Raw genomic sequence first — 20,273 nt, 5'->3', positions numbered from 1 at the left:
ATCGAGGTGGGCGTAGGGACGAGCCCCCGGCCGAAGAGCCTCGCAGGAAAAGAGCGAGACATTAGTCCCTGTTTGGTGTATATACTGTATATATGTAAATACATGTGTAAATACAGGAGGACGGAGCCGCTGAGGATCCACGGGCGCAGCGTAGAGGCGCACCGGGAGATATACCGCTGTCTCGTGGATCCGATGCTGCTCTGTCCTTCTGGCCGGGCTTGGCCCTACTCCCTCGAGTTGAGGCACAGGATAAAGCGCAGCGCCTCTGGGTGGCAGTCTCCTGCCCGAAATTTACAGAATTGGCGGGAGCGAAAAATACGATTGACATCGCGGAGACCCTTGCCACCCCGGGGCGGAAGAGCTACGCGCCCCTAATCGAGGTGGGCGTAGGGACGAGCCCCCGGCCGAAGAGCCTCGCAGGAAAACAGCGAGGAATTAGTCCCTGCTCGGTGTATATATTGTATATTTGTAAATACATGTAAATAAATGTGTGTACATATTGCTGAAATGAACTTGCTTTTCTCCTGTGTTCAAATCTATTAGACTAGAGTTTGAAATAAGCTCATTTCAGTAATTCCCGCACGGATATCAATTGTACCATTCCTCGTTAACACACTTGTAAAATGGCACATTTTACAGATAGTCTTAATTTCGGAACCAGCGTTAGCAACGCTTCTCCATAGTTGAGGAGCTTTGGGGACAAATACCCCCGCGTCATCTGCATTAAAACGGTTTTTTTACCCCTCTAAAAATCTCACCTGGAAAACAACCAATGTTACGTTCTTCTGAGGACAGTTTTTGGACCTCACATTATATTAAAATGCGCATATATTGGCAGCATTTAAAATGAGGGCACTTTTATTCCACAATATCTCATTTAATGGACACGGATAATGTTAAAAACACAATGGGTAACCCAGAAAGATGGTTTAGTAACTAAGCAGGTAGTGACGGAAACCTGGGATTTTACGTAAAAACTGACATTAAAGTCTAGGTTAGTTAGTAGTGAAAGTTACTAACCTGAAGATAGCTTGGTTCCGGACTTGGCTAAAGAAATTCGGGATGAACTGCTGAGCTCTGGTTTGGCCAAATGGTACCCGGTGTTTCCGGTTCGGGCAAAACCGGGCTCAGCCGTAACTACCGTTTTCTTAAGGTGCGTCACCATGTGGGTAAGCGCGCGGTTTAAAATGAAGCTTTAGTCTGAAGAAACACCTCAAAGAAACGTGGCATAAATTTCAGTCGAGAAATTGGCTAAGAAGAGCACAGAGACACTTAACAGGTAGTGATTTATATTTTAACATTAGAATCGATTCCCAAAATTAAACATTCAGATGGGAAGAATTGATGTTTCAGTATCGATCTGCACATCCATAATTATAGGTTTCTATTGAAAACTGTTGCTCATACTATGGGTATCATGCTTTAACATGATTAAAGAAAGAATAACGCGCAATTTTAAAAGTAACGCCATGCGTAAACAATTTCCCAGCCCTGTGTGTGTGTGTGTGTGTTTTACATTCCCTGATCATTTCTGAAGATGACAGTTGATTTGCAGGTAGTTCAGGACATACACGTCCTTCTCAAAAAATTAGCATATTGTGATAAAGTTCATTATTTTCTGTAATGGACTGATAAACATTAGACTTTCATATATGTTAGATTCATTACACACAACTGAAGTAGTTCAAGCCTTTTATTGTTTTAATATTGATGATTTTGGCATACAGCTCATGAAAACCCAAAATTCCTATCTCAAAAAATTAGCATATCATGAAAAGGTTCCCTAAACGAGCTATTAACCTAATCATCTGCATCAACTAATTAACTCTAAACACCTGCAAAATGTTCCTGAGGCTTTTAAAAACTCCCAGCCTGGTTCATTACTCAAAACCGGAATCATGGGTAAGACTGCCGACCTGACTGCTGTCCAGAAGGCCATCATTGACACCGTCAAGCAAGAGGGTAAGACACAGAAAGAAATTTCTGAACGAATAGGCTGTTCCCAGAGTGCTGTATCAAGGCACCTCAGTGGGAAGTCTGTGGGAAGGGAAAAGTGTGGCAGAAAATGCTGCACAACGAGAAGAGGTGACCGGACCCTGAGGAAGATTGTGGAGAAGGACCGATTCCAGACCTTGGGGGACCTGCGGAAGCAGTGGACTGAGTCTGGAGTAGAAACATCCAGAGCCACCGTGTACAGGCGTGTGCAGGAAATGGGCTACAGGTGCCGCATTCCCCAGGTCAAGCCACTTTTGAACCAGAAACAGCGGCAGAAGCACCTTTTTTTTTTTTGAGAAGGACCTGTATGAACCAGGTGAGGTGACACCTGGACAGGATGCCAGTCCATCACATGGTACAAAGTAAGGGAAATTTAGACACAGCAATTACCACCTAAATCACCTGTTATTGAAGCCACTATAATATGGCCCAAACATGCTAGCTAAATACACCCACAGCCATTATTCTAAAATAGTCTTTTAGTAGACGTAGATGGTTTATGAATACCAGACTACATGCTTTATGAATAATATTAACATATATAAAACCTTTAATTTGCTGTTACAGTGATTCTGTCCAGTGGGGGAGAGTTTAGAAATTAAAGTGCATCATAACTGTGAATAGGCAATGTGAAGACAAGAGCACAGGAGCAGGATATACACACTGGACAGCTGACGCTCTGTACTGGCCAGTATGGCTTTCAGAGGAGGCCTTCTTCAGTGGTAAATGGTACCTTTTGTCCCACACTGCCCCCTTGTCCCTGCTCTCCGCTGAGTCCCTCAATGCCCTTATTAGGAAAAACACAGAAAACAAAAAAGTGGTGATGTTATGGTCAGGTTAAAAAAAGATTTGCAAATGCTAACCAGTCATGGACCTATGGGACAATGCAAGTAGTCACAGACTGATGTGAAATACTGAGTGGTCATGAACCTGTGTGGAATGATAAGTTTTATTGACGTATGTGAAATGCAAACAAGTCTTGCCATCAAGAACCTATAATAAAGAGTAATACCCCACGTTTGGCCCCACGTTTTCCTTTTGTGCCTGGAAAACCCTGAAAACAGCAAGTAAGTACTGTAAATTCATTCACTCTGTTTATTTCCTCCTCATTTTCCTGTAGTTTTTAATCACCTTGTAACTCATTTGCTGCAGTGGGCACATTATGGCAATTGTTACCTTAAAGCCATTTTTAAAGCCATGTATAATTAAAATGTAATATGTGTACCTTTGGACCTGGGGCCCCCTGGAATCCCCTTAAACCTGTTTGTCCCGGTGAGCCCTGAGAAATGACAATACTGTCACTTTAAGGATAATTTTTACTCTCGACTCACATGCACATATTACCAACATCCATCCATCACCATTTATCCTGATATTGCCAGGCATACAAATACAGAGGAGGCTTCTCAAAATGCAAATGAATCAAGTATGCATGTCTCTGGGGTCTGTAGCATTCTGTGTGCTGAAAATAAGAACCCAATAGGAGCCCCTTACAGGGCAATGCACTCACCTGCCCCCCCTGCTGGCCAGGTCTCCCTAAGGCTCCCCTGTGACCAATATCACCCTGTGAATAGAACAATTTCTGAATTTAACATGTGATCACAAGGCCACTGAATAGCTACAGTATCAAGAGCGTGATTAGCTTGATGAAAGAAATGGTGCAAGAAATTACCATGCATTTTAACTTTTATACAGCAAAAGAAGTACAAATTAGCATATAAAGCTTAAAAAATCGTGAAAATTTCTTGTCATATCAGTGCAAATGCATATAAAATAAGTACGCATTTGCTATGTTACAACAATCAATTGGCGCACGTACCGCTTTTAAAGGTGAATGCGTACTTGCATACCAGTTATGTGCATCCCTGACTATGAATCGGCAACAAACATCTGCACTATGTAAATGTTACTAGCTGTGGTACTTTAATGCCAGTACACTTAACACTAATTTGCCAATAGGCAGGCTAAATAAACCCACAACGTGTGATGGAGCTGTACCCCTTCTGATCATCTTAAATGATCTATAAACTATGCTTTTCCTGTGAGTGTAGTCAAGACGTGAGGCAGACAGATACAGGCTATCATTGCACAGAATGCATGAGATTCACAGTGGCATGATGACGAAGGTCTTACTGGATCGCCTTCATTTCCCTGAACTCCGAGGAGACCATCCACACCGCCATGACCCTATATCAGGGATGGAAAAAGAGACATAGTAATGTCTGTTTGTATATTTACAGCACAGTATAATAAAATGTTGTTTATAAGCTCTATATGTTGCTAATTATAATAATCGATCCTTTATTGTCCCCATGGGGAAATTATTTTTACACCTCCCTCAACTTGCTCATTGTAGAGTAAGCTGTTCGCGAAGGGCAGCCACCTGTTGGGGCACCCAGGGAGCGGGGGGCCAAGGGCCTTGCTCAAGGACCCGCAGATGTGCTGAGGCTGGGTTTGAACCGGCAACATTGTGGTAACAGGCTTAGCCCACTGAGCCACACGCTGCCTCTTATTATGAATAAGTCCTCTTTGTATTCTGAACATAATGCAATTTATTTAGCAGTGTTTTTCGAACCTGCATATTTGAAAGACCACAGTCAGATGGGACAGTGTGTCGATGTGCTTTGCGGTCCACATACCGGTGATCCAGGTGGGCCGATATGACCACACCCCCCTCTGGCACCTTCACTGCCCTGCATCAGAGACAGGAGCCACATTATCGCATGTGCAACAGGGCATGGATATGATTTGTATTATTAATTATTTACAACAACAAACAACAATAATAACACTGGTATACAGTGATTTTGGTGCCAACGATGTTTGAACGGTTTTATATTAAGTTTATGGTGCTGAATAAGAATATGACTTTGGTTTTGCCAGATTGGCTCTAGTTTCTGAGGTGTTTAATAGTTAATTAATTAATTAACAATACATTTGAAAAGCATTCAGAATTGCAAGAATATTTTTATTTTAGTTACAACTAGTAAGTAAACAGTCTAATATCATACAAAAAAGAAATTTAAAATATCTTAACAGTGACAGGAAAGAGTTATGTATGATTTGATTAAATAATACAATATTAATTAGTTATTTATTGCTATTAATATCAATGCTTCAAAAAAAAAGTACTGTGGCTGGTTGAAAAAAATGACTAATGTCTACGAAGCGTGATGCGACCTTTGTAAAAAAGTCATCAAACTGGCAACAATGGGCTCTAAAGCCATCGACTCACATATCAGGGGAGAGAAGCACAAGCGTTTTGTCGACAGTCGGACAACAACTGTCCCCATTCAGTTGTTCGCCAGTCCTGCAAGTACAACCTCTACAGATAAGCCTACACCCGCTTTGGCAGTGAGTAATTGTAGGAAGTTGCGGCCCACATACCCTTCACAACTTATTCAAGACTGGTTTTGTAGTGTGGATAGTGGAGAAAGTGCTCAAAGCACTACATTTTGTTTTCCACTCTGCACGAACAAGAAGGGAGGACTTCACAGCTGTAACATCATCCTCAAAATTCCCTCTACCTTTCTGTGGCCATCGGTGGCTTGTAAATTTGCCAGCTGTCGAACAAGCATTGGAAGTCTGGTCCTCTATTGTGAAATATGTGGACCTGGTGAAGTCAAAAAAGGTGAAAAACCCAGGGACATCTTCTTTTGACTGCATTTGTGAAGCCCGAATGAATCCTCTTCTTCTGGCCAAACTACATTTTTTCGTGGCCCTATCACGAGCATTTCAACCATTTCTGGTTAAGTACCAGACAGGTGTTCCCATGATGCCCTTCCTTTAGATTAGCAGATTTGATCTAGGTAAATATTCACCACCACAGTAACAACAGTAATAAATGAACATGCAAACATGCACATGTGAACTTAACTCAAATTTTATTTTCAGACTCTCCTTCAACGCTTCATCATTCATTTCATTACCTAAGTGTCATGACCTGCGCGTCCAGTCCTCGTGTGTGCCACGCCCAACTTGTTACCCATGTGTGAATTGCCATCGTACCAACTATCTTGCGTTTCTTCTGATGTCATGTCCTGTATTTAGTCCACATTCAAGTCTGTTTCCCCAGGTCTGTCATTGACGTTGCATGTTCCTAGTCTGTTTCCCTGACAATAAACCCCATTTGCCCTTCTTCACGGCTCGTTTCGCCTGCTTCCCCATTCCGACATAACACTAAGACACTGTTAAAGAGTCAAAAGACAGACCAAAAGCTATTGCATTTGTTATCGCACACAAGTCGCATTGGGGGAATGCATTATTTTTATGGATGTCCATTATCTCAAAAACTAGAACCAATTCAGCAAAAGTAATGGTATTTTTTAAGTTCAGCACCCTCAAAATACCCTAAATCTATTTAAAAAAAAACCTTGGCACCTGAAAGGAATTACTCTTGGTAGACCTGTGTAATAATAATTAATAACTTACCGGTTTACCAATTCCTTTGCTGCCTTTCAAGCCCTCCAAAAATGTTAAGAAATGGAATTTAGCCAAAAACCCTAAACAACGATGCTAGAATATTCTTATTCTGTTAAAATGATATAAGAAGACTGGTTTTAACAAATCTGACTTTTGGGCCTGGTCTCCCTTGATGGCCCTTGCCTCCATGTGGCCCTGGTGGTCCTTTCCTGCCTTTGGGGCCCAGAGCCCCACTGAATCCTCTAGGCCCAACGGAGCCCTATTTAATATACAAGAGCTATCAGCTCAGGCTTAGGTGCGATTACAGAGGCTGGTGTATTTCAATAAGAGTGACACTGATAGTGAAACCACCATTGATACCAGTGACATCAGAACAAGTTAGCTTTCATTCTAGTGTCCAAAACCATGTTTCCCCATTCAAAGCTGTATCTCACCATGTGTCCTCTCATTCCCAAGTCTCCTTTATGTCCCTTAGGACCTATAAGACCCTGTTGGGAAAACAAAAGGGCTGATTAACTCAAGCTAAGCTAGGGATGTGGAACATGCACTCTGCACTGTAAGAGCACAGATATAGATTAAACACACCTTTTGTCCTTTAACACCAGGAAACCCAGGCTTTCCTTGTCTCCTAGAATTCCCCTGTGGTGAAACATCAACAACATACCTTCAATCATCAGTAAAACAAAGTGCACCATGTCAAGGGGAATTTAACATCCTTGAATGACATTTAGTCCAGCTGTCTTCCATCTTTACTGCATATCCAGTGCGGGATTACCTGGAGCCAGCCAGGCCAGGCTGCTAGTCCAGTACAGGACACAGACCCATACATTCATACACACTACAACAACACCAATTCATTCCCAGATGCAAAAATGCAAGTTCCAAGCGCGATGGCATGGGGGATCATCTCATACCCCTGGGGTGCAAATATACAGTGCAACACATATTACTGTACATACAGTATGTATTTCTTTAACAGCTCACACTAAATTTAAATTAACATATTAGTGACTAATTGTTGCTTCACAAACCAAGTAATCATAACACTTACTTTGATTTGGTTGAGAAAAAATGAATAATAATGTCTTCTGCAGAAATATTCGCTAAAGAACAAGCAAATTAACTTCTAAATAGCTAATAGTTAACCAGCTATTTTATAGATAAACAAAACAGCTAGAATACTGCAGCTGTTCTGTGGGAGAAAGAGCTGAAACAATGGGTTCTTTGCAGAGCCTCAAAGTGAAGGCAGAACCTCCAGAAATATACACTATTCAGTAACACTTCACGTTAATTTCACCTTTATAATGCATTCATTATGCATTAATAGAACAGTCAGTGTACCTTCATAATGCATTCATAGAAAACTCATAAGCAACATGCAAGTATATCTTAGCATGTCTTAAAGCATTGCATTCATAATAGGTTCAATGTACAAGACATGACAGCTGTAATATACATTAATAACATTATAATTGTATCATAACATCTGTTAAGCTATGATAGGATGTTACGGTATACTTATATGCTGCGTATGAATGTTCTATAAATGCATTATAAAGGCATTACGGAAGCGTAGTTAATATAAAGCCTTATTTGGTATTTGTTAAGGGGATAATTTCTCCTATCAAGCATTTAAAAAGTTACACGCCTTGGGGTTAAGCGTATTACCCCCCTAATAGGCCTGGACATGCCCACCACACTTAACCCAAAGAAGAAGATGCAGCTGTGCAAGAAGTATAATTAGTTTATTAAGCAAGAATGGTTTACTTTGATCTTAAAACTGGTACTGTGTCTGTGCTGGTGAGGAGAGTATACGCTTAACTCAAATGCGCATAACTTTGTAAGCTTTTTTCACATAAGTGCTTGATGGGAGAATCAAACACTCTTTCTATAACTCTGTATGAAACACTCTGTTAGAACTTTAAGCCCCATCTGTTACAAGGTGACCTCATCATGTCACGGAAGTAAGGGCTGGAATTCCAACAAAGTGTTTCAGGCAGAGTAGAGAAGAGTGGTTTCTGTGGTCAGAGTTACTCCTTTTGGAGTGTACTTTGGGCCTTAAGACTCTGCAGACCATTCACATGCACATAAAGCTATACAACACACTAAAGGAAAGGGATAAACCGGAAAATCATAATAGATATTCTTTATTACCATTACTATAAAAATGCATGACTATTAAATATAGTAATATTCACCAAATAGCATTATGACATCCCGTACCTTAGGCCCACCACGTCCATCAGTTCCCACAATGTCTGCTTTTCCTTGCAAACCCTAGGTCCAAATAATAAAAAAAAATGACTCCGGATTAAATCTGATTTGGTTAAACCCCCTTCATAGTACAGGCCCCAGGGGAGCAACAATCACTCCCGCTGCCATATGCAGCCGAACCTGAGAAACATAAACGAGGATATAACATTACACACCAGAGTATGCAATAAATGGCAGTATATGCTGGAACATAGCCACCAATACGCCAAAACCACTGCCCTGAAAACAGAGGGAAGGGAAAGCCGCAACCTCCACGAGGTTGAGAACAGCAGGCCAGAGACCAGAATTAAAATCAAGAAACTGCAACCCAGCCAAGGCTCACAAGATGCAATAAGCCAGTGGTTCTCAACCGGTGGGGCACACTCTCGCGGGGGGGCGCAAGTAGGCTACAGGATGGGAGGAAAAAGAACTGAAAAAATAATTGCAAATTTGTGATTTGTTTGGATTCATCGGATCTATTTTCGTTGCTAAAATAGACCAAAACGGTCATTATTTCATCAAAAATGTAAGTGACTTAATATTATTAACTTGTTTGTTGAACTGTTATATGAAATCAGTGTCACATTTTCAATCGTGAGGTGATGGTAAATTAAGTGATGGTCAATTGTCAGCTCTCTTGGTCGTCAGGTCGTGTGATGTATGTTGCTGAACTGTATTCAAATGTTATAAATATAAAAACACCACATTTTGAAATTTAACTGCAGTATGTCAATTTAGTTTATTTGTGTGTGCTGCGCTCATAGACTTTAGAAAACGGCGCTCATTTGTTTGATTTCTCCTCGAGAAGCTGCGCAAGCCTCAAAAGTTTAAGGTCCTTGCACCCTGACTGAGTCCGAAATTGTCGTATTCGTTTTTCATATTCGTCATTTGGTGGCTCTCAATTGTCAAAAACACCCCTCAAAATATTTGCTACGGATACGAAAATTGCAGAAAATCGAACCATCCGAATTAATTTTTTGCAGAGGAAGTTGCAGAGGCTGCAAACGTATAAAACGTGAGGTCGTATTTAGTTATATATATATATATATATATATATATATATATGTGTGTGTGTGTGTGTGTGTGTGTACAGTATATATAAAAAAACTAATAAACTAGTCAGAATATAGGCTACAGTTAAAGCTTTCCTTTAGTTTTTGTGAAATACACGCACGCACGCAGCCACGCACACACAAACATGTTTAAATACATTTATGTTAATAAATAAACAACAATAAATTGTTGTAACAGCAATATCGCCAAGTTTTGTTTTTCACTGTAAAAATGTAATGATTTGCCAATGCAAAGTGAGTACCGCCACCTTTTCCCCCACTTCAAGCACTGATTATAGCACAAACAAATCATCCTCCTGACCACTTTTTTTCAAAAGCGACAAATCCAGTGACTTTTACTGGTGTTTTTGGAGACTTTTGTGGTGAGAACAATTTGCGACGTACTTTAAAGAGGATTATCGCTCTTTTGCGTGGGTTCGAGATCCGTTTGTGTGCACAGCAAACGAGCTATCAATTGATATGCAGGAACAGCTTATTGAGCTGAAGAGTGACAGTAGACTGAAGGAACTCTTTAGCTCCTGCCCTCTTTCGTCATTCTGGGCAGCATTGATGCAGGAATATCCTGAACTCTGTGACGTCGCCTTTAAGATTCTCCTTCCTTTCGCGTCGACATATTTGTGTGAGGCAGGATTCTCAAAAATGACTGCACTCAAAACTAAATCGTGCACAAATCGAGGATGATTTGAGGCTATGTTTATCAAACATTGAGCCAAGAATTGAGGATCTTTGCAAGGCAAAGCAGGCTCAGGTCTCACATTAACATCACCTACCTGCAAGCTTCTGTAAAAAATGCAGATGATGCCTACTATTAGGCCTAGTAATAATAACAATAATAAAGCATAAATTAATATCAGAGGTCTGGTGTCAATTCCCAATTATAGCAATAGCCTAGTAATGATAATAGGCCTATACTGATGATAATAATAATAATAATAATAATAATAACAACAACAATAAAGCATGTAACCTCATTATTATATAGCAATAGCCTAGTAATGATGATAGGCCTACTACTACTCATAATAATAATAATGTCTGCAAGCTCACATTAGACGTCTGGTGCTACTGCCAATTATAACAATAGCCTAGTAATGATAATAGGCCTACCTACCGCTACTGATGATGATAATAAATAATAATAATAATAATAATAATGTGCGCCTAAAAATAATAGCCTAGGGCTATCTATCTATCTATCTATCTATCTATCTATGCAAGGTGGTGTTTGGGATGGGGGGCACTGGGACCCCAACTGCAATGAGCCAGCTTTGGGGGGGACCAGCTTGCAAAAGGTTGAGAACCACTGCAATAAGCGATCTACCTCAAACACCGATACCAAAACATGAGGCACACAGCGACCGATATACCCCCAGTGTGCCACAGGCTAGGTGCGCTACAAAGCGAATCCAGAAAAGAAGTCATGCAAATTACACCGTTAAATCTTAGAGAAGCACTAAAACGGCATACTTCAATGACGGACAAAAATGCCTTTGCCCACACCACCAACGTGGAAACTGAACTTCCCGGCACCACGCAAACGTCAGCAAAATATTTACCCGGAAGGAATTATCCCCCGCTATATGGCATCCCCTAGCTCCGCCCACCAATCTAAAAGCCCTCAGACCAATAAATACTAATTAAAATATTAGGTTTACACCTTCATATAGAAAGCAATAACCAATATTTCGACCTGTCACATATGTATAAGACATTGAAATGTATTTTTAGCTAGATTGCAATTGCAGCGCATGGCATGTTACCATATGACTGTGCAATCAATAAAATATTCTTCTTGAATCAATCTCCCGCAATAAGTGTTTTTTATTTTTATGTTTCTTGCCCTTGTCATTCAGATGTTTTGTGCATCAGAAAATGTTTAGATTGTGCCAATTTTATATTGATAACATGACTTTACATTTTGGCTGTCATCTCCGTGAACGATGATTCATGGACTTGGGGTTTTGATGGCATTGACATACTAAGTGATGTGAATACTTGCATTTGAGGCATTGACTAAGGATTCTGAAGAGGATACTTGCTTTTGCCGGTCATCCATGATGTTTTACCATGTGTAAAACATCAAAGTGTTTTGAGAAATGCACTCACTGTATGGAATATCATTTAGCACTATAAAACATAGAACACAATCATTATGATATTATTTAAAAGCATGCCAAATACTCATAATGTAATCAAGACAATGTAATCAATTGAGTATGTATTTGCACATTATGTTAGCCTCAAAGTTTCTGTTAGCTACTTTATGTTAGCCCTGAATGTATGAATATCCACCTTTCACTATGTTGAAGGACAAATATAATATCAACCCTCTAGTTAGACAATGTGCAACTAGCTGAAGCTGCCAAGGTTTGCTCTGCTCCTGAAGGGAGCAAACCTTACCTGCGTCCTCATCATAAAATCCAATGTCAGAAGTATGCAACAGAACATCTACAGAAACCTGATGCGTTTTGGAAACAAGTGCTGTGGACTGATGAAGTAAAAAAATTACTCTTTGGCCACAATCTGCAAAGGCATGTTTGAAGAAAAAATGAGCAGCATTTCATGAAAAGAACACCTTGCCAACTACAACAGCAAATTCTGGAAGCAAACATCACACCATCTATAAAAAAGCTGAAGCTGAAAAGAGGATGGCTTCTACAACAGGACGACAAATGATCCTAAACATACCTCGAAATCCACCATGGACTACCTCAAGAGATGCAAGCTGAAGGTTTTGGAATGGCCACCACAGTCCCCTGATTTAAACATCATTTAAAATTTGTAGACCAAAGAATATTACAGAACTAGAAGCCTTTTGCAAGGAAGAATAGGAGAAAATCCCAAGTACAAGAATTGAAAGCCTTTTGCTGGCTATAAAAAGCGTTTGCAAGCTGTTATATCTGCCAGAGAAGGTGTTACTAAGTACTGATTATGTAGGGTGCCCAAACTTTTGCAGAGTGCCATAATAATGTTTTTATTTTTTATCTTTGTTCAATGTATGACATAAAAAGTAACTATGCATCAATGTTTGCATTTTTTCCATTTCCTAGAGAGACTATGTTTACATCTTTTCAAATAAAAAATGACCAAAACATGTTATTTATCGAGGGGTGGCCAAACTTTTGCATAATACTGTATGTAACAGAAATACACAACTCCTGGGCTCATACTTTTACTGTTGTATGTAATCATTAGTGTCACTATTTTTTTCATTAGTTGTTTTTGTATTTTTAAGCCAAGCCAATGAAAGATCTTGGGGCCAATTCTCTCCAATTATAGCCCATGTTACCATGCCATTTCCTCCCAAATACTACTGTCCCTGATAAGTCAGATCAGGCACACTGGGTAACCTGCACGTAATAATAATAAACCTGAACGCAAAAATAATGGCAAATATGAATGCATTATCACAAGGAGTCACAGACTGTCTGTAGATTCTCCTAGAATCGCTGGTGTAGTGAACTGGTGATGGAGCTACAGTTACTCAACCCGGTCCGCCGAGTGTTCAGGGGAACAGCCAGGACAGGACAATCTCATAGATAATTTGTGAAATTAACTTACATGCTTCATATCTATTATTGTTTATGCAGGTGAACGGTAGAATTTGCTAATGCTCAAAAGTCAAAGAACCTAACAACTATATTTTAGCTTGTGGTCAAAGGGCATGGGTAACCTTACACATCATGCATTTTGGTACTTGTGAAATCTGTAGAAAATTTGTGAAATTAGCTTATTGTCACAACCACAGACAAGCAGGGAACGGGGAATCAGGATCCGGGAAATGGAGAGTCAGGAACAAGGGGTTTATTGCAGAAAACAACACAGCCAGGTGCAAAATGGTGGAGATGTCAATGACAAGACTGGCGAAACATACTCTGACATGGACATAAATACAGATGACTTAATGGAAACAAGAAACAGCTGGTAACGATCAGGATTTCACATGAGGTTAATGAGGGGGCGTGGCACACAGGAGGATCGGACGAGCAGATCGTGACACTTATATGTCTCAAATCCATTATTTTCTAAGCAGGTGGAACATACAGAATCCTAATGCTCAAAAACCAAATAAAACCAGCCACTGAATTTCAAGTTGTGGTCAAATGGCATGAGTAAACCTACATATATCATGCACTTTGGTACTTGTGAAACCTGCAGGTTGTCATGACGGGAAACACGGAAGCAAGAGTAGGGAGACGTAGGATCAGGAATGAGGGATTTATTGTAGGAATCAATCCTAGTACAGGACATAGACACACGTAACGTCAATGACTCGACTGGAAAAAAAGACTTGAACACGGACTGAAATACACAAGACTAATTGGAAATAACAAAAAACAGTTGATGACATCGGGATTTCACACGAGGTTAACGAGGGGGGCGTGGCACACAGGAGGATCATACGAGCCGAGTGTGACAGAACCCCCCCCAAAGGCGTGCACACTGGGAGTGCCTAAGGGGAGTGAAGGGACGAGACCGGGGACACGGGACCTGGAAAACAAAAGCAAAACATCAATGGGGCACTGGGAACAGGACAGACACGCAGAAAAGACACAAAGGCAGTAACCAAGACAACAACTGACAAATGATGGGGAAAGCAAACAGGCATGGGGGCACCAAAAAAGGAGACACGGGGGGAACACCAACGGGAAGAATGAAGGGGCCAGGAGTGAAAGAAGGTGAAACAGAAGGACGAGGAGCAGACACAGGGGGCACAAAACCAGGAGGCAAGAAGGCAGAGGACGGGGGGAAACGGGGAGCCCGAGGGAACCCCAGTGGGTGAGAGGCGGCAGCTGTAGGGGCAGTAGGTGATCTCGAGGCCGGAGCCGGAGGCACTCTCGTGACAGCGAGGGGGCGAGGAGGCAAACAGAGGGACAGGCGGAGGAGGTGAGGAGGAAAGTGAAGGGGACACCGGCGAAGGGGAGCAGGAAGGTGAAGCCGCGGCAGGCGACAGTGCAGCCACAGTTGGCGAGGGCGCAGTCGACCGACGAGCCGGAGTGGGGGGACCCGCAGGTGACCAATGAGGCATCGGAGCTAGGGCTGAAGGCAGCTGACAAGGCATCGGAGGGGGACCCACAGGCAACCGCCAAGCAGGAGCCCGGGGAACTGCAGGTGACCACCGAGCAGGAGCCGGAGGGCTCACAGGCACCCCTTGAGCCACAGCCCAAGAGACCAAGGGCGAGCCATGGGGCAGGGCAGGTGGGACACAACCCCGGCGCAGGTGTCCTCTCCCCTTCCAGGAGAACGAAAGGTGGGGACCTCACCGGGATCTACCATGCAGGGGTGGTGGCTGGGATACTCCACCGGAAGGGTCCATTGAGACCATCATGAAAACCTCTGAGGGGTCCCTTTCAAGCTCCTCCTCCCCCAAGGGGAAGGAGCAGTGGTCTGATAGTCTGGGACTTTCTCAGAGACAGGGACTGGGGTCATGGGAGCTCGGGGCATGGGAGCTGGGTCCAGGGGATTGGGGACTGGAGCCTCAGGGGACAGAGCAGAAGTGACAGAAACAGGGGCAGGCCCTGCGGGGGGCGGAGCCGGTGGGTCAGGAACCGTGGGGAGCAGAGCAGGCACCAGCGGCGGAGGCGCAGGAACTTCGGATGAAGGCGCAGGAACCTTTGGCGACGTTGCTGCTTTAAGAGCCTTGGGAATCCATGGGATGGCATCCCAAACTGACCTGGCCCCTTTAACGGGCAGGTACATCCCTAGGGAGGGGTGAGCTGCCGGTGTCGGCCGCAGAGCAGCGGGCACATGCTAGGGGTTGGAGGAAGCAGCTTCTGGTGCAAACACCGGCGGATTTAAAATCAGGAGGGGCTTCTCCCGACGCCCGGCGGGAGCAGAAGCAGAGACGGAGACAGCTCCCAGGAATACGACCGGTGTGTCGTCTGGTCGCTGTTTTTTCCGCTTCTTCTTTCTGCTGGGGGTTTGTGGTGGACACGGGGGCTCCTTCTGGGGGCTCCACCATGAGGTGCACATCTTCAGCAAAGGACATCCCCTCAAGGATGGGCTCTGGCCAGTTCCGGCTGGCCAGAGCCCAAACCTCAGGATCGACTCGGACTTCGAGCTGGGCGAGCCAGTAGGTGATCTCATCAACCAAACTGAGATAGTGATCCTCGGTCGGGGGGGTACCTTTTTTGTGATCCCCTTACGGGCAGTAACCCTCTCGCTTTCCTCCCCCGCCGGGTGCTCGCCTGAGCCCCGTCCTATCCTGGACCCGGCGGTGTTTGTGCTGGCTGAAGCGCGCACAGAACCGGCTTTCGCCGAACGCTATTTCACCCTCCAGAAGCTCTACTGGAGGGTGATCGAGGAGCCGGCCCTGCTGGCCACGAGTCGGCGGTGCGTGCTGCGGCGCCCCCTGCTGGCCACGAATCGGTGGTTCCTGTTGCGCTGCCCAAGCTCCCGGCTCCGCCTGCAGCTGCTTCACCCGATGCTCTGCCTGTTTCACCCGTCCATGCTCTGCTTATCTGGCTCAACCTGCCTACCTGCCCGGACAGTGGCAGCACCTGTGAACCCCGAGATAGACCCACCTTCCTGCGGGGTCCCTGCCCCGACCTGTGTGTCGCTACCCAGCTGGGTCCCAGTCCCAGTGGTGGATGCATGGCCTTCGAGGGCACCCCTGCACTCACCGTCTCCTCCACCTGAGGCCCCTGCCGCGCCTCCTGCTCCGCCCGATGCCCCGGCTCCAGAGGCTCCGGTACCAGCAGCTGCTGCACAACCCTGGATTCGTCCTGGCTGCTGCGTCGCCACCTACCAGGGTTCCTGCTGTGCCTGTGGCCCTGCCCCTTACTTTGCCCGGGGCTCTGATGGCTCCGCCCGCAGCAACCAAGGTTCCGGCGCCGCCTCCGCCTACAGCTTCGCCCGATGCTCTGCCTGATGCTCTGCCCGTGGCTCCACCTGCCGCTCCACCGGAAGTCCCAGCGCCGCCTGCAACTCCGCCCATGCCGGAGGTCCCGGCTACGCCCGCTGCCCCTGCTACAATACCGCCCACTGCTACACCCGCGGCCTCTGCTACGGCTTCGCCCGAGGCCCTGGCTCCTGCTCCAGGTCAGCCCGCGCCTGATGTCCGGGCTCCGCTGTTATGTTCAAATGACCTACTGTGTTCTGTAGGTACTATATTATGCGTAGTAACATGGCACTATGTTTTCCTATCAAGCTGCGGATTGATACCGCTCTCAGTGATGTATGGAGTGTACCAGTTCAAGTGATGCTACAGTAAAAGAAAGAGTTTTGTGAACCGCCTATCCGTATGATTATTACGTTGTTGTTAAGAGTAGAAAAACACAACAAATTGGCGACGAGGATTCGCTGAATCCATGTGTGCAGTGAATGTTACACGCACCGAGTGAGAAGTTTGTCGACTGTCTCTTTTCGTCTGTTTTTGCCTACCCCGCTGTGAATGGTAGTACACTGGCCGGACCAGCTAGCTGGCTATCGTTAAACAGGACCGGAGGAGGGACACGGAACGCAGAGAAAAGACCAGGGAGCGGCAACGAAAATACTAAAAGACGAAAACGTCTACATATTGTAAGTTAAAAGACAAACATATTAAAGCAAGATGGCTGGATGTGTAGGGCAAATGGACAGTTTTGATAGCACTGTGGAAGACTGGGCTACGTACATTGAACGACTTGAGCAGTATTGCATTGCTAACAAAATAGAAGACGACAGAAAAGTAGCCGTGCTATTGAGCGTCATGGGTCCAAAAACATATAGATTGTTACGGAACTTGTTGGCGCCGGATAAACCAGCTTCGAAGGGTTTCACGGACATTGTAAAAGTGTTACAGGAGCACTTGAACCCAAAACCGCTGGTCATAGCAGAAAGGTTTAGATTTCACAATCGAAATCAAAACGAAACAGAGTCAATCACGGAATATATGGCCGAATTGCGCAGGTTATTAGCACATTGCCAATTTAGAGACGGATTGTCCGACGCACTGAGAGATAGATTGGTGTGCGGACTGCAACATGAAGGCACACAGAAGCGGCTCCTTACAGAGAGAGACCTTACACTTGCGCGGGCACTGGAAGTAGCCATATCCATGGAAACAGCTGCAAAAGACGCACTGGAGTTACGAAAGAAAACAACGAGTGAATGCACAGTGAACAAAATTGCAACAAAACGACCAGAGGAAATTACATGTTACCGCTGTGGAAAGAAATCACATAGCTCTGGTAACTGCTGGTTTAAAGACAAAGACTGTAACGCATGCAACAAAAAGGGCCATATACAGAAAATGTGCCGAACCAGACGGTATGAAAAGAAGTCACACTTCAACAGGAAACACAAAAAGGTAAATGAACTTAATGAAGTTCACTCAAATGAGACAGATTCTGATGCATATGAGAAAGACTTGGCATGCTTGGAGCTTCATACTGTGAAGGACAATGAACACAGAGTCATTTGGGTGCGTCCAGAAGTGGAAGGGAAGAAACTAAGAATGGAGCTGGACACTGGGTCAGCCCTGTCTATCATTTCACGCAAAGACTATCAAGACAAGTTTGCCAAAGTGAAACTGAGACGCACATCAGTGACGTTGAAGACATACACAAGGGAAAAAGTTGTTCCACTGGGCAAACTAGAGGTGAAAGTAAAATATGAAAATACAAAACGAGTGCTGGACTTGTATGTTGTGCAAAATGACAACGTCCCCTTGTTTGGGAGGGAATGGCTGCGAAACATCCAGCTTAACTGGAAGTCAATCAAAAGGATGGAGACGACTGAGAAAGGAGTGCAGCCTACCCCAGAGAGACTGAAAAACTTACTAGATCGTTTCTCACCAGTTTTTCAAGATGGAGTTGGAACACTTGCACAAATTAAGGCCAAAATTGCCATAGAGGAAAATGCACAGCCAAAATTCCACAAAGCACGCACTCTACCCTATGCCTTACGGCCAAAGGTTGAAGCAGAGCTCAAGTGCCTAGAGGACCAAGGTATCCTGCCAAAGGTGGAGTGGTCAGAGTGAGCAACGCCCATCGTGCCTGTGGTGAAGAAAACTGGCGCGCTGCGCATTTGCGGTGATTTTAAGGTCAGTATAAATCCAGTACTCCACACTGACCAGTATCCGCTACCCCGTATAGAGGACATTTTCGCCTCCCTCGCAGGAGGTCAGCACTTTTCTAAGATAGATTTAGCGCAAGCCTACTTACAAATGGAGTTGGAAGAATCCTCAAAGAAATATCTGACCATTAACACTCATAAGGGACTGTTCCAATACAACAGGCTTGTTTTTGGAGTAGCCTCTGCCCCAGCTGTATGGCAGAGAGCTATTGACCAGGTTTTGCAAGGCATTCCTGGAACGCAATGTTATTTAGACAACATAATTTTGACAGGCCGTGATGAAAGTGAGCATTTGTCCAACCTAGAAGCAGTCTTAAAGAGACTATTAGAGTTCGGATTGAGGGCAAACAAAGAGAAATGTGAGTTCTTCAAAGACTCAATTGAATACTGCGGACACAAGATTGACAAGGAAGGTCTTCATAAGGCACAAGACAAGATGGATGCTGTCCTGAGGGCACCCCGCCCTGAAAATGTGAGTCAATTGCGCTCCTTCTTGGGCCTTGTTAATTATTACGCTAAGTTTTTGCCAAATGTAGCTACAGTGCTGCACCCCTTAAATAGCTTGCTGCAGGTGAAACATTCCTGGAAATGGACAAAAGTATGTGAACAAGCGTTTAAGACTGCAAAAGACCTCATAACCTCAGACAAGGTACTGACTCATTACAACCCAGACCTGCCCTTGCGTTTAGCCTGCGATGCATCACCATATGGTATTGGGGCTGTTTTATCGCATAAAATGACTGCTGGTGCTGAACGGCCTATTGCTTTTGCTTCAAGATCGTTAAACAAGGCTGAACAGAATTATGCCCAAATTGACAGGGAAGGCTTGAGTCTGGTCTGGGGAGTAAAGAAATTTCATCAATACCTTTATGGCAAGCGTTTCACACTGATCACGGACCATCAGCCTTTGGTGGCTATTTTCAACCCCAGCAAGGCAGTTCCTGCCATGATGGCTGCACGTCTGCAGCGATGGGCATTATTTTTAGGTGCCCATGACTACGCCATTGAGTTCAAAGGCACAAAGCTGCATGGAAACGCAGATGGGCTATCGCGTCTTCCTCATGAGCCAGGTGACACTACGGCATCCACAGACCCAGCTGACCTTTTCCATCTGTCTCAAATCGAAAGTCTCCCTGTGACCTGTATTGAAGTTAGAAGAGAGACAGGCAGGGATCCCACACTGGCGAGGGTCTATGATTTAACAGTGAAGGGGTGGCCACAGAAGGATGATGTACACTTACCTGAGTACGCAAACCGTAGAAATCAGCTGTCCGTGTGTCAAGGCTGTGTCATGTGGGGCGCTAGGGTCATCATACCTCCTAAGCTTCGTTCCAGAGTGCTTGAATCTCTTCATGGAGGGCATTTAGGCGTAGTTAAAATGAAGAGCTTGGCCAGAAGCTACATCTGGTGGCCTGGCATTGATCGTGAAATAGAGGACATCGCTAAGTCATGTCCAGGATGTCAACAAACACA

This window comes from Paramormyrops kingsleyae, chromosome 15 (genome assembly GCF_048594095.1).
Source record: "Paramormyrops kingsleyae isolate MSU_618 chromosome 15, PKINGS_0.4, whole genome shotgun sequence".
Taxonomy (NCBI): Eukaryota; Metazoa; Chordata; class Actinopteri; order Osteoglossiformes; family Mormyridae; genus Paramormyrops; species Paramormyrops kingsleyae.
This window is presented reverse-complemented; position numbering follows the sequence as displayed.